The 13,720-nt window shown below is 40.1% G+C and overlaps 1 protein-coding gene across 2 annotated transcripts in view; it reads left to right on the forward strand.

Annotated features, from left to right (window-relative positions):
- LOC111155590 (cyclin Y) overlaps window positions 1–13,720 on the forward strand; it is a 223,229-nt gene that overhangs the window by 164,343 nt on the left and 45,166 nt on the right. The gene's annotated exons all lie outside the window — the stretch shown is intronic.

Raw genomic sequence — 13,720 nt, forward strand, 5'->3', positions numbered from 1 at the left:
CGTGAACAGACCTTGTTGCCAAATAGCATATTGGTTCTGGCTCTGCTGGGAAGAGCCATTGGAATGTGCCATTCCAACCAACTGGAATATAATTTGAGCGAAATTACTGCAGATTCAATTAGGCTAATAAACCAACTGTGCTTTTCAGGTTTTGAGACACTGGGGAGTTACAAGTTAGAGCACTAGACAGATCAGGAGCAGCAACTGAGTACTTTACCATGTCTCTTGAGTACTTTACCATGTTTCTGCCAGGGTCTGTTCTAATTGATTGAACCTACTTAGTAACCATTCTGGGCAGGCATAATTTATACTTTCCATTTTATGGTTGAGGAAAGCGAGGCACAAATAAGTTAGCCAAATAAATAGTGGACCCAGGATTGGGAACCAGGTGGTCTGGCCCCAGAACTCCCTCTTAGCTCTCATCCTGTATGTTTCTCAGAGGATGATGCCAGTTGCCATTTAGATGGAAGTTGTTAAGCTTAGTTATCTAAAGTTAGAGATGACATTTATAATTAAATTTTTATAGGCTCTTTTGTAGGACTCATTTCTGAATAGGGGCCCTAACTAAAGGTTGTTGAACTGTGGAATGATGGTTATTCTTTGCCCTTGCTTATAAAACCTCTTTATTTTTTGTTTTACTGTGAGGGATGTTGTTTCTTTAATTTCTCTTTCATGTTTCTGAAGAACCTACTTAGTACATGTTGCTAGGATAATCTACGAAGAGGCTACTGCTGAACAACAAGGAAAGCAGTGGCTGTAGATAAGCCATTTTTAGAACAGCAGGGGTGGTCAGCTCTACTCCGGGCAATGATGACTGTGGGGAAATAGCTTCCACTAGTTGGAGGGAAATTAGGCTTTTCTGGCTTCCAGGTAGCAACACCTTAGCAAGTAACAGGAGTAGACTTTGGGAATATTATGCAGGGAAGAGATCAGTTGAGAATGGACCACCACCCAGGCCACCCAGGCTGGAAAAGAGATTGGCCTTTAACTGACTCAGAAGAGCCAAGACAGACATAAAAGATTAAGTAAAAGGAGGCTGTTTCTGAAAGAATTATTATAGGCTTTAAAGCTTGAAACCATTTGAAGATAAACCTCTCTACGTATTTTGATAGTTAAGTCAGGGTGAATTTTAAAGATTAATATTCTACTCAGCATCTATCTGTGTTTTAGATGTAATTAGTATTAGCAGTTGTAGGAAAATATAGTACATTATGAAAGACACTTAGGTTTTTAAAAGAGGGTTGCGTTAAGAGCTTTGTTTAAAGTGTGTTCTTTATTCAACATTTGCTAAAGTTTTGGCTTTGCTTTTCTTTAAGGTTAGTTATTTTAATGAATCTTTTAATTAAAATGTTAAGATCTCTCTCATAATTGTGAGTGGCCTTGCAGGTGTCTGGAGTCTAGACTCACTCTGGAAACTGAGGGAAAACTTAACACCTTTTACTTCGGCCTAATTTTTCTGTGACATCCTCTTGCCACTTGGTGACAGCATACCTTAAGTGAATTGATCATTCTAAGAAGTTAAAAAGAAGAGAAATTAAAAAAAAAAATGTATCAGAAGTTGAATGGCTGGAAAAACAATTACAATATTTATCTTAATAATGAGATAGGTGATAGTTCCAGAAACTGTGAAAGAATAAAGTAACTATAGGGTATTACATATCAGTTGAGCAATAGTCACACTGTTAGCTGGACTTAGAGCCAAAAGGATTTCCTCAAGCACCTGATGATTTGGGGACCTTGAAAAACTCTGGAAGTCACAGTTCTCATGTCTTATAGAATATAGGGCATAATTCCTTGCCTACCTGACTCAAATGTTATAATGGAAAAGAAGGTGATTTGCAAACTAACTGTAACACCATATAAATATGTCAATGTTATTACTATTACTGCCTCTTGGGATATAGACAAATTCTGTTTAATTTTCCAAGTTTAGTACCAAAACCGATGAAAGCCTTTCTGGTATTTTAATTTTGGATACAGTGTTTTCATAATTGTAAAGACCAGGGTGGAATACATTCTCTTCAGCTTTGTTTGGGGATACTGCTGTGTAGAGAGTTGATGGTCTTCTTAAATAGTTAAATTCTGAATTGATTTCTGCCATCTAGTGTTGAGTGGGATAGGAGTAGATTCCTTCTCAAACGGTGTCTATTCTATTATTGTCTCCATCTGTTAAGCCCTCAAAGTCCAAGAATGAGGAGTGAGTTTGATCCAGGAACTGAAATTTCTAAAACTAAAACTTGCTTTGCCTCTTTGGGAAATTTGCTCGTAATAGGACACAAATTTATTGAGTAAATGCTATGTTAACATCAATACAATATGTTTGGACAGTGTGAAGAAAGCTTCACTAAGATTTTAATCTCAGTAAGATTTTAAAAGTTCAGGAAGATTAAAAGATCCAACCTATATTTTGAAATAATTTCAAATTTATAGGAAAGTTGTAGTAATACAAGCGTATAGGATTTTCACAGCTCACTAAGGGCACCTTAGTTAACTCTGGTTCTCAAACGCTCACTCCGCTTGACACAGGATATTGAAAGAGGGGGCACACTTTGTTATTTTATCTTAGTTTTTTTTTAAGAGTATCAAGAAATGATAATGGTGTACACACTAATAATGTTGATACAGATGAGAAGTTGGTATAAGGTGTCAGGTCCTCAAGTGTCTTGGTTATGTCTATGAAACACTTGTTTCTTTCCTATTTCCTCCTCACCCACCCTTCACTTTCTTCATTCGGTCACTCATTACGTGCACAAATAAAGGGTGGCTGGTAAAATGTGATGGGGTCTGCAAATACAGGATAACTAACAGGTGAAACTGCTTCTCTGGTGCCTTCACAGGTCATTTTGAGAACTACATTGTCCTTGTTAAGACACACAAGTGAAGGAGTCACTGAACCAGTGTTAGGATTTGTCCTAGAAAATTCAGGGCAATAATGTTGGTTGGGAGTTGCCCTGTTTGAAACCCTGGTCTTTGTATATGCTGTTAAGATCTCATCTGTGAATAAGCCAGCACAAATTCTTGACCATGGCTGCCTGTTTTTCACATTGTTTAGACACTCCTGTAGGGGTGGAAGGAGCTGTTCTTACATGATTTCAGTCTGTGACTTCCCAGTTCCTTTGTTGTCATTTACTAAGGGTAGATGGGGCATAGCTGTTCCTTACGTAAGCGGGACAGGCACCCTCTTTACTACTACCATTTTATTTTTCACGTTTTGCTCTTAACCTCAGTTTCAATTTCATCACCTCACTTAGGGATTTCTAGAGTAGAGAAAGCAAAGAAAAAATAGAAGGCTGAAAAAGAGTATAGAGTTGGCCAGAAAAGCCCTTTAAGAAGCAGACTGTCTTGCCCCTTACCCTTTAAGCCGAGGCTCCCACCCCAGCATCTCTGCGTTACAGTCTGTTCTTTTACTTTATATAAACATTGTTATATATATGTATGTTACATAAAGTTATATGTGTAGTCATATAAACATGGAACTTTTTACACATGTATATATTTAACTTTTTCTGGAAAAATTTCAAACTTAAAGAAGTTGTAATAATAATAGTACAACAAATTCCTATATACCCTTTACCTAGATTTACCACTTTTAAGCCAGTGTTTTTTCACTTTCTGCCCATCCTGTGATCATTAGCCTATGTATTTTCTTCTGAAATGTTAGGGAGTACATCATTCCCTTTACATCCTACTACTCCACTGTGTATTTCCTAAGAACAAGGCTATTCTCTGTATAACTACAATATTGTTATCAAAGTCAAGAATTTAACATTGGTAGAATTCTATTTAATTAACTGTCCATAATCCAACTGTGTTAAGTGGCCTCATAATGTCCTGTGTAGCATGTTTTTCTCTGGTACTGCTTTCAATCCGGGATCACGCATGGCATTTAGTGGGTATGCCCTCTCAGTGTCCTTTAATGTGGAGAGATCCTTAGCCTTTCTTTGTCTTCCATGACACTGACATTGTTGAAGAATACAGGGCCAGGTGTTTTTTTGTTTGGTTGTTTTTTAAAAGATAGATTTCTTTCTTTCTTTCTTTCTTTCTTTCTTTCTTTCTTTCTTTCTTTCTTTCTTTCTTTTCTTTCTTTCTTTTCTTTCTTTCTTTTCTTTCTTTCTTCCTTCCTTCCTTCCTTCCTTCCTTCCTTTCTTTCTTTCTTTCTTTCTTTCTTTCTTTCTTTCTTTCTTTCTTTCTTTCTTTCAGGAGGGGGTAGAGGGAGGGAAGCTTCCAGCAGACTCTCCACTCAGTATGGAGCCCAACACAGGGCTCAGTCTCACGACCCGACCCATGAGCTCATGACCTGAGCTGAAACCAGGAGTCAGACGCTTAACTGATTAGGCCACCTAGGTGCCCCAGTTTTTTTTTTTTTTTTTTAAACAAAATGCTTCTCATTTTGGATTTGAGTGAAGGATTTAGGAAAGCATTTGCAGCCAGAATTCTTCATGGAATGCTCCCTTGCTCTTCTTAGTGCCTCAAATCTGGAGACATGGTATCTTTCTGACTTCATTGGTGATGTTGATTTTGATCACCCTGCCAGGTGCTATCCAGATTCTCTACCCAGTACTTAATGCCTTCCCCCTGCCAACCAATAAGCAGTCTTTTGGCCATGCAGATATCCTGCTGCCTATCTCCAACCCCAGATTTAGCCTCTGTTGATCATTCTTGCTTGAACCAGTCTTTATATTTTGGTTGCAGAATGCTGATTTTCTAGCTCCATTGCTTCCTTCCCATGTGGCAGTCATCATTCTGCTCTCAGGGGAACCCTTTCTTCCCATCCACCCATTCTACCATCCATCCATCCATCTTTAGAGTTCTGGATTTCTGTTTTTTCAATGATTTATGGCCATTCCTGTCCTTAATTATTTTGATGCTCACATTTCCCTTGATTTGTCTAGTGGCAGTCTTTTCAAACTGGCTCTGTGTTCTTGTGGCATGCCCCAGCTTTTTTTTTTTTTTTTGAGCACTCTCTTGCTTTTTGGCACACTAAGATATTTCAGGCTCACCTTGTACCTCCCTGGGTCAGCCCTGAAATCAGCCATTTCTCTAGGGAGCCCTGATTTTTTTTTTTTTTCCCCCGCTGTAGTGACAAGACTATTAGAAACCCAGATCTAGACTTCATATGTACTTCTTGCTGCTGGACATCAGTGCTTCTCAGTGGCCCATTCAGCAAACAGCAAAGAGACGTTTAGAAATCATTCCTGCTGATATTTTAATTTCCAGTTCTAGTCCATTCCATCAGGTGTTTTCTTGCTTTTGGTTTTTAACTATTTTTTCCTTCTATGAAAAATATATTTAAAAAAAACTTTATTGAAATATAATTTATATACCACAAAATTCACCCTTTTAAAGTATACAATTTAATGGTTTTTAATATATTCATAAAGTTGTGCAACCATCACCACAGTCAGTTTTTAGAATGTACTCATTACCCCAAAAAGAAACCTTGTATTCATTAGCAGTCATTCTCTGTTCTTCATCTCCCCCCAGCTCCTGGCAACCACTACTCTGCTTCCTGCCTCTACAGATTTGTCTTTTCTGGAAATTTCATATAAATCTCATCATACATTATGTAGCCTTTTGTGACAGACTTGTTCTTTAGCATGTTTTCAGGGTGAATCCATATTGACTTAGTTTATGTTAGAAATCTGTTCCTTTTTATGGCAAATACTGTTCCATCATGTGGCTCGGCCATATTTTATCTATCTGTTCATCAGTTGATGGACATTTGAGTGGTTTCCACCTTTTTGCTATTAGGAATAATGCTGCTGTGGACATTCTTGTACAGGTTTTTGTGTGGACATGTATTTTCATTTCTCCTGGGCATATACCTCGGAGTAGAACTGCTGGGATATATGACCATTCTATATTTAACATTTTGAGGAATTGCCAAACTGTTTTTCAGAGTAGTTAGTCTTTGGCTTTTCATATCGTAGCTGCAGTCCTATGAATTCAGTTTTAAACTCTGATCAACAATTTTCTTGCTTTTGGTTTTTAACTATTTTTTCCTTCTATAAAAAATATATCTCAACTCTTATTTTTTTCTTCAAATCACAACTCTTATTTTTTTTCTTTACTTCCTTCTTTTATTTTTTAAACTTTTCCCAAGAGAAGAAATGACCTTCTGGAACCAGAAACATTTTTACCAATATACTATAACTGCATTCATTAGGAATTTTGAACGGATGATGCTTCAGAACAGGTTGGTGTAGCAAGAACACTTTATTAGGAGTTAGGTGGCCTGAAGTCTAATTGTTCTACACAGTGCCACTTCGTGATGCCCGGTTCCTATATGACTTGGTACAGCGCTTTGATTCTGTCACCCAAAAAGAGGAGTGCTATTGCTTACCTCCCAGAATTGTCTTGCAGGATAGTTATGAATGGCAGTGGAGATAGGATATGTGTGGGCCCTTAAACATTTGCATTGTGCATATTTGAGCTTCTGCAGCAGTTTCCTAATTATATAGAAGAGTGAGCTCAAATGAAGTGGGAAAGAAACTTGAATTTCTTATATTCTGAGACAAGTCTAACCTTTTTTATTTTTTTAAAGATTTGTATTTATTTGACATAGAGAGCAAGCGAGAAAAGGAACACAGCAGGGTGAGCAGGAGAGGGAGAAGCAGGCTTCCCCCTGAGCAGGGAGCCCAACATGGGGCTAGATCCCAGGACCCTGGGATCATGATCTGAGCCGAAGGCAGACAGTTAACAACTGAACCACTCAGGTGCCCCAAGTCTAACCTATTTTTGAGTCTTTCTGTGAATAAAAAATGTTAAGACCTACATTGGATAAACATCCACCCTACTTTACGCCTAGCATTTTGGGATATGCTCATTTCCCACCCCACCCTACCCCAGAAAATGTAGTGTGGACTGTATATACCATTGCATTTAAGAAATGAAGTAATAGAAAAATCTTATTTCAGAAATGAACCTCTGGGCGCCTGGGTGGCTCAGTGGGTTAAGCCGCTGCCTTCGGCTCAGGTCATGATCTCAGGGTCCTGGGATCGAGTCCCGCGTCGGGCTCTCTGCTCAGCAGGGAGCCTGTTTCCCTTCCTCTCTCTCTGCCTGCCTCTCTGCCTACTTGTGATCTCTGTCTGTCAAATAAATAAATAAAATCTTAAAAAAAAAAAAAAAAAGAAATGAACCTCTGTTTCTTTTGTAGCTGCAGAAGGAACTCAGGCGGCAAAAAATACACCCTATGCTGGTTGCCTGGTGCAAAAGCCTCCTGAGGGACTGGGAGGCCCGGGGCAGCACCACATGCCCTCAGTGCTATCAGGGAAATCTCTCCACCTCAGGTGGTGTCAGGCCTAAAAGATTATATTTCTGGATTTTGCTCACAGCCAGAAATTTAATGATAAAAGGTACTTCTCATTGTAGAGTTGGTACACTGAGCCATAATAAAACCAAGCTTTGACCTGGGATTGAAGTACAATGTGAATGTAATTATTTTGTAGCGACAGCATGCATGACCCACAGTAGAGCAAGATTTGACCTCAGTGCTGGCATTTGCCCAGTTTTTGTTCTTGAAATCCAATGTTGGTTTATTTTCTTCCTTCATGAATTAATGATTTTGTCTGCTTCTGTTCTTAATTCCATGGATGTTTGCTTTTCCTTTTAGTCTTTTAGTCTTTCAGAACTTGTAGTCTTTCCCTGCTATAAAAAATTGATCCTGCTAAAAGCTGTTCAGTCTCCTTTTTCTTTCCACGAATATTAGTTTAATACCTTGAGATCAAAGATGAGGGGTCTTCCTTTTGTTTGTTCTGTTCTTTTGTCAGTGTGTCTCTGAGGCCTGTGGTTGTATTGGAAGGATGCTAGTAGAGCTCTCCTTTCTCGTGGCCCTCCTCTCAGCTGTGAGTGCTTCTGCCCACTTGGATAAGTGGGTTTGTATGGACTTGGGTGTTGCAAGAATGTCCTTGTGTCCACTCCATATTGGCTGTGTGACTTGGACAAAAATACTTTCTTAATCTAATGAGGGAACTACCACACCCTGCCTTCATGGTCTTGGGAGACTATCTACACATCGTGAGTGTTCAGGTGGTGGCAGTGCCCTTTTCCCACCTGCTCTGTGCTCTTCCCACATGTATTTTGCACACATCAGACTTTTAGTTAATTGTTAATAAAGGAATACTAGTGCAAATTTCATTTCTCTGTGCTCTGGGAAACTAGCCTTCTCAATGAAGGTCATGGTTTTAAAAAAATGAGGGAATGTTCATTTTTGGAGATTTGATTTGGTTTCCAAACTTTTACAACTTTTTTCCTCTAATGATATTACCTCATATTTTCTAATGCTTTATTTTTATTAGGTCCTAACAATCCCTAAGAAATAGTAGGTCAATTTTGTCCAACCATTGAAAATGGGAAGTTAAAACACAGAGACCAAGTGTTATTAAGTGACTTAATAATACTCATTGAGCATGTCCATGTGCTCAGCACCCACGTGTTACCCTGGGATAGCCCTCACAGCACCACAATGAGGGGTGGGTCAGCTCTGCTTAATTTACAGAGGAAGGCATTGAAGCTAGGGGAAGTAAAGCATATGGTGACCTTATAATTTATTGCCCAAACTGGGACTCTATTGAATGTGAAAAGGGATGCTGTTATTGGTTACTCAAGACAACAGGGGCAAACTCGGACTGCCCCCAGGAAGCCGGGACGTGTCATCATCATCCTACTTAACTACCTTGCCCAAGTTTACATAACTAATCAGTGACAGAGCTATATCCTGAACTCAAGGCTTTCAGACTCCAGCCATACTCTCGCTTCACCTGTACTGGAGTGTCTCATACACATTAGCTCCCAGCAGGACCACAAGAGAGCTAGGACTTTGGCCCCTTTGTTTTGCCAGTCACTGTCTCACAGCAGTTTGTCCTGAGCGTGTCATTATTATTTCTCTGTCCAATGGCAAGAGCTCTTGGCTGTTTGCCAAGTTTGTTTGCCTGTTTGCCAGCTTCTTAATACATGGCACTCTCCTTTCTGCTGTTGGTAGGAAAGCATTGACTTTGGAGTCAGGCAGATGTGTTCACAAATGTGAATTCTGGTGTCTTACATTTGACCTTGGAAACATTGCTTAATTTCTCTGACCTCCTTTGACTTATCTATAAAATGAGAATCCTGCCTGCCTTGCTAGGGGTTTGTGAGCTGTAAATGAACACATGTAAAGTATCCAGAATACTACTGGCTTTTATTTAATGGCTATTAAATAAAAGTTGTTATTGTCATCATGTCACCATTTAATTATATCTAAGTGTAGTGTATGTGGAAGGAAGAAGTGAGTGGTGACCTGGGGACATGAAGAGACAACAAATGTCCCCTCCCTGCAATGGAGAATCTCCGAATCATTTAAGCAGGGAGGGGACATAATATGATTTGCTTTGTAGAAAGATCACAGTAACATCAGAGGAAGACTGGTTTGGAGAGGAATGAGCCTAGAGACAGGATGGCTTCTATGGTAATGTGGGTGAGAAGTGATGGAGGCCATTCATATATACCAGTTAGTGGCTGGAGGGATGTAGAGGAAAATGCTTTTGAAATGTATTTAGGAGGTGGAATCAATGCAAGGAGACCAAAGGAAAGATAAAATATTTAAGAATATTTGTGGATTTCTGGTTTTAAGTCATTATAATTGAATGGAAGAAGAGATTCGTTTGTCATTTGAGGTGCCTATGAGGAACATTTAGGTGGAGAGTTCAGAAGAGAGGTTGGGCCAAAGAAGAGAGATTTGGGACTCAAAGGAGAGCAGAAGGAAGTTGAACTAATGGGGCTACAGGAGGACCCCCTGGGGAAGAGAGTGTACAGGGAGAGGAAAAGACTGTCACCTTCCAGGGAGTTGAGAGAATTGGAGTCTACAAAAAGGGACTAGGTAACCAGAAAGATAGAAGGACACTAGGAGAGAGCTCAGGCTGGAAAGCCCTCATTGCAATAGTGGCTGGGGGCGGGGGGTGGGGGGTCTTTGTGAATGGGTGTTGCATGTGGAGTGTGAGCCAACTTCTAGAAAATTTGAAGAGGGGGAGTCATTTACTAGCCCTGGCCTGGAGAATGGTAGGTCTTCCACTGGGGTTGAGGAGGGCAGTACGTGTAGGTGTTTGGCAGGGAGGAAGAAGCAGTAAAGTGAGCGGATGCTGCCTGATGGCCTCTCAGTTCTCTGCAGCGCATGCTGCCTGCGGGTGCTCAGAGTGAGGCGCTGACAGAGGACCTGGGAGGGTGGGGGGTTGGGATAGTTGGGGTCCAGTCGTGGTCTTATCCCTCTACCCCATTTCTCTTTGTCTTGCACTTGGATTTTGTGTGCCTATGTGCGTATGTGAGTGTGTATTTACATATTTTTGTATCTGACAGACATCTAACTGGAACCACAGAAAGGGATGATCTCATTATTTGGGACACATGATAGCTCTTCAATAAAATCTTCTTAAATACCTGGTCCAACAATTATGTGTTAGTGGGTCTGGCTGTAAATAATAGGTTATTTTATATTGTGGACGTTATGTGAATAGGTGGACTAGATGATCTTCATTCCAGTTCTAAGGTTTTATGCCACGTATTTATTACTTAATTTGTAAAATATACACTATTACAAAGATAAAAATTTTTTTCTTAAAATATTTTGAATAATAGTTTAGAGCATTTATTTCCTTACAGTCCGTAATTGGGCTTCTTGCTAATTGGACTGTTCTCTGTTCCCCCTCCACGCAGTTTATGGTTGACATTACAGTATCTACTGTAATGTCACTGTAATTTCACCAAGACTGGCCTTCTTGGTACCATCTGTCTGAGCCAGCCAATGAAACTGTTGTGCCCTTCCTTTTCCAGTAAAACATTGTCTTAGGTATTTTGTTCTGTGTATTTCTAGCATGTTACAGACATTAGCACAAAAAAGCATTCCCATCACTTTTCTGGACATGTTTAATGTTCTTATTTAACAGGGACTGGTAATGCTTCTCACTCACTGGCCATGTTCTGAGGGCATTATAAATATGACCTCATTTCCTCCTCATTATGACCCTGGGAGGTAGGGTCTGCGTCTTCATCTCCGTCTCACAGACAGGGAAGTGGAGGTGCAGAGAGGGAGGCTGAGTGACGCACCAGCTCACGGCGTGAGTTGTGGCTGAGTCCGATTCACCTGTCTTCTTGACTGCTCTTCCCCAGGGCATCATATGGCTGTGTAACTTATGAGCAAAGTAATTGGGAGATTTCAGATGTGCCAAACATACACATGTCCAAGCATATGGACTTTTCAGAATCATGGGACGACTAAATTAGTGTGGTATTATGTTAGATAATACTGAAACCGAGAACCATATATCTGGTGCACCATGCGCTCATTCAAAATACTGAACACATGAGAACACACGTTTCGGTGAAGTACGTGTGTCTGTTGCTTCAGAGGCATCGCCGACGTTTCCCGCTGTCTGTGTTGCCGGACACACATTGGTGCCACGCGTCGGCATGTGCTGGTGCCTGGGCTGGCTCGGCCTTGCCGCTGCTACACAGAACAGTTCAAAACGGAACCCAGAGCAGGAGAGCAACCCCGGAGTCCAGAGCTTTTCTGCTGCAGGATTCTTTGAGTTTTTTAGTGACATGGGTTTATTTGAACTTTTTTAATTTGAGCTTTTTAGTGACACGGGTTTCGGATCCAGAGAAGTACACGTTCTCTGAATCTTGTGGTCCTGACATTTAACAAGTGACTTCACACCCAAATGGTATTTCAGAGTGATGAGGCATCCCGCAACTGAAAATCTCTTTGTAACTCAATACCGAGGCTTTGTCTTCAAGTTAGACATTGTTACAGAGTTTGAAAGCTTAGTTGGTGTTCCCCTGGCAAACTGTAGGCTTCTGCACACCAGCCCTGAGTGCCGGGAGGCTGCCGCACTCTGTGGGACTCCTGTCCAGTGAACCCTCTGACCCTTAGGGACTGTGTGTGCCAGGGGTGTGCCTGCCCACAGGCTCACAGAAGGAGTTTCTAGATTGAAGGGGGGTAGATTATGTTCACCTGCAGGTGTCTCTCATCTCCTCTCATTGACACCCGTGCTCATGTTTTCTTAGAGTAACTACTTACTCTTTGCAGTTCCCATCACATTTTAATCCTGAGAAATGTGTGTCAGAAGGAATAGTTGAAACCACACGAAATACAAGTGAATTCTCATTGTACTTTTGCTTCATTGTTGGGGTTATATCTAAAGTTACCCTGTGTGTCTAAAAATTCATTAACATATCAGTTCATTACAGAATTTTTGTGTTAAATGGAATACCTGTTGAGATTTTGTTTTGCAGTAGATTTTGCACCAGTGGGGAAAATTTCCTAAGACCTTTAAAAGCTTGCCGCCTGTATTAATAGCTGTCTTATGTTCTGAGTTTTTGATGTGTTTTATGTGACTTAAATATGATTGCTATAAGAAGTTAAGAAGAGAAAAAAATCATTTTTAGTGCCTTTGGATTATCATAATGAGAATATTGTAATTTGATAGATGTGAAAATGCCATCATAAAATTGACATTCAAACTGTAACTTCAACTTTGCGAGTTTTCTTTGTGCCCTTTTCTTACACAGGCACAAAGGGTGTAAGCTTAAGAAGGAAAGCCTGAGAACTGAATTTCCTTCCTGATTTGGGTTATTTCCTTCTGACCCACATGCTATTTATAAACCAGTGCTAGGGAGGGCTATAATGTTTCAGTGGTGCACTGCCCTCTAGCTGTGATCTGAGGAACTGGATCCTTGAAATAGTGACTTGCCTGCCATTTATTTAGTTTTGAGGGGAGATTCTGTTTATACATTGGTTTTACATTTCTCAGGCTGTTACATATTTTCATAATTTTATTACAGAGGAAACTTTATTAAAAATGAAGTAAATTTTCATTTGGTCTGTGATTAGCTTTGAGGCTTCCTTTACATTTGTAAAGTGTGGACACGGGAATTTGTTGTAGGTGGGCACTTGAGGCAGGCAGTTTTATTAGCACTAAAGGAATTATTTGCATCAGTTGCTGAAAATGCCTCTTATGCTGTCAGCATAGCACCAGGCAAATGGAAACTTGTTTGGGTGATTTGATTTTTTTCCCCTAACTTGCTTTTGAATAAGAACTATCTGGAGTAATGTCTACTAATCATATCGCCCACATATTGGCAAAAATCTACTTAGTATTCAATTAGAATATCATCAGTGTATAATTTAAATTCTTTTTTCTTTACCAGTACCTTTCAGAAGTAGTTCTCAGTGCTGAGGTGCTTCAAAGAGCTCAAAGTTTATACATTTGTGAAAGAACCAGTCATAAGTTGGAACAGACACTACCGGAAGGCCATCCATTGGTTGTATTTTCAAAAGTGTCCAATAATCTTCCTCTTTAAAATATGTTTCACCCCTAACAAGCAATACTTTTTTCTTTCTAACTTCACCTCCTGAAGTCAAGCTGATAAACCAGGAGATCTAAATTTACATTGGTTGCATTTTCCATGACCTCCAAATCAGCTGCACCCCAGGAATAAAGAAAATGGGTACAGTTGTCTCTTGCCTTGATCTCGATGCATAAAACCAGGATGCTGCCTTAATTAGGCGCTTTCACTGGTGTAATGAGCAGTGTACTGTTTGTTTCACACAGGCCTCAGGGCCGGTGATTTTTGTGGATTTTGCAACACACTCATTGGTGCTTGCTTGTAAGAGAGTACTGTTCTCCTAGTGAAGGAGGTTTAGGGACTAGCAATGGTGGTGGTGACTTTTACATGTAGAAGAACAAGGGAT

This window comes from Enhydra lutris, unplaced genomic scaffold (assembly GCF_002288905.1).
Source record: "Enhydra lutris kenyoni isolate GAN:26980312 unplaced genomic scaffold, ASM228890v2 scaffoldscaffold42, whole genome shotgun sequence".
Lineage (NCBI taxonomy): Eukaryota > Metazoa > Chordata > Mammalia > Carnivora > Mustelidae > Enhydra > Enhydra lutris.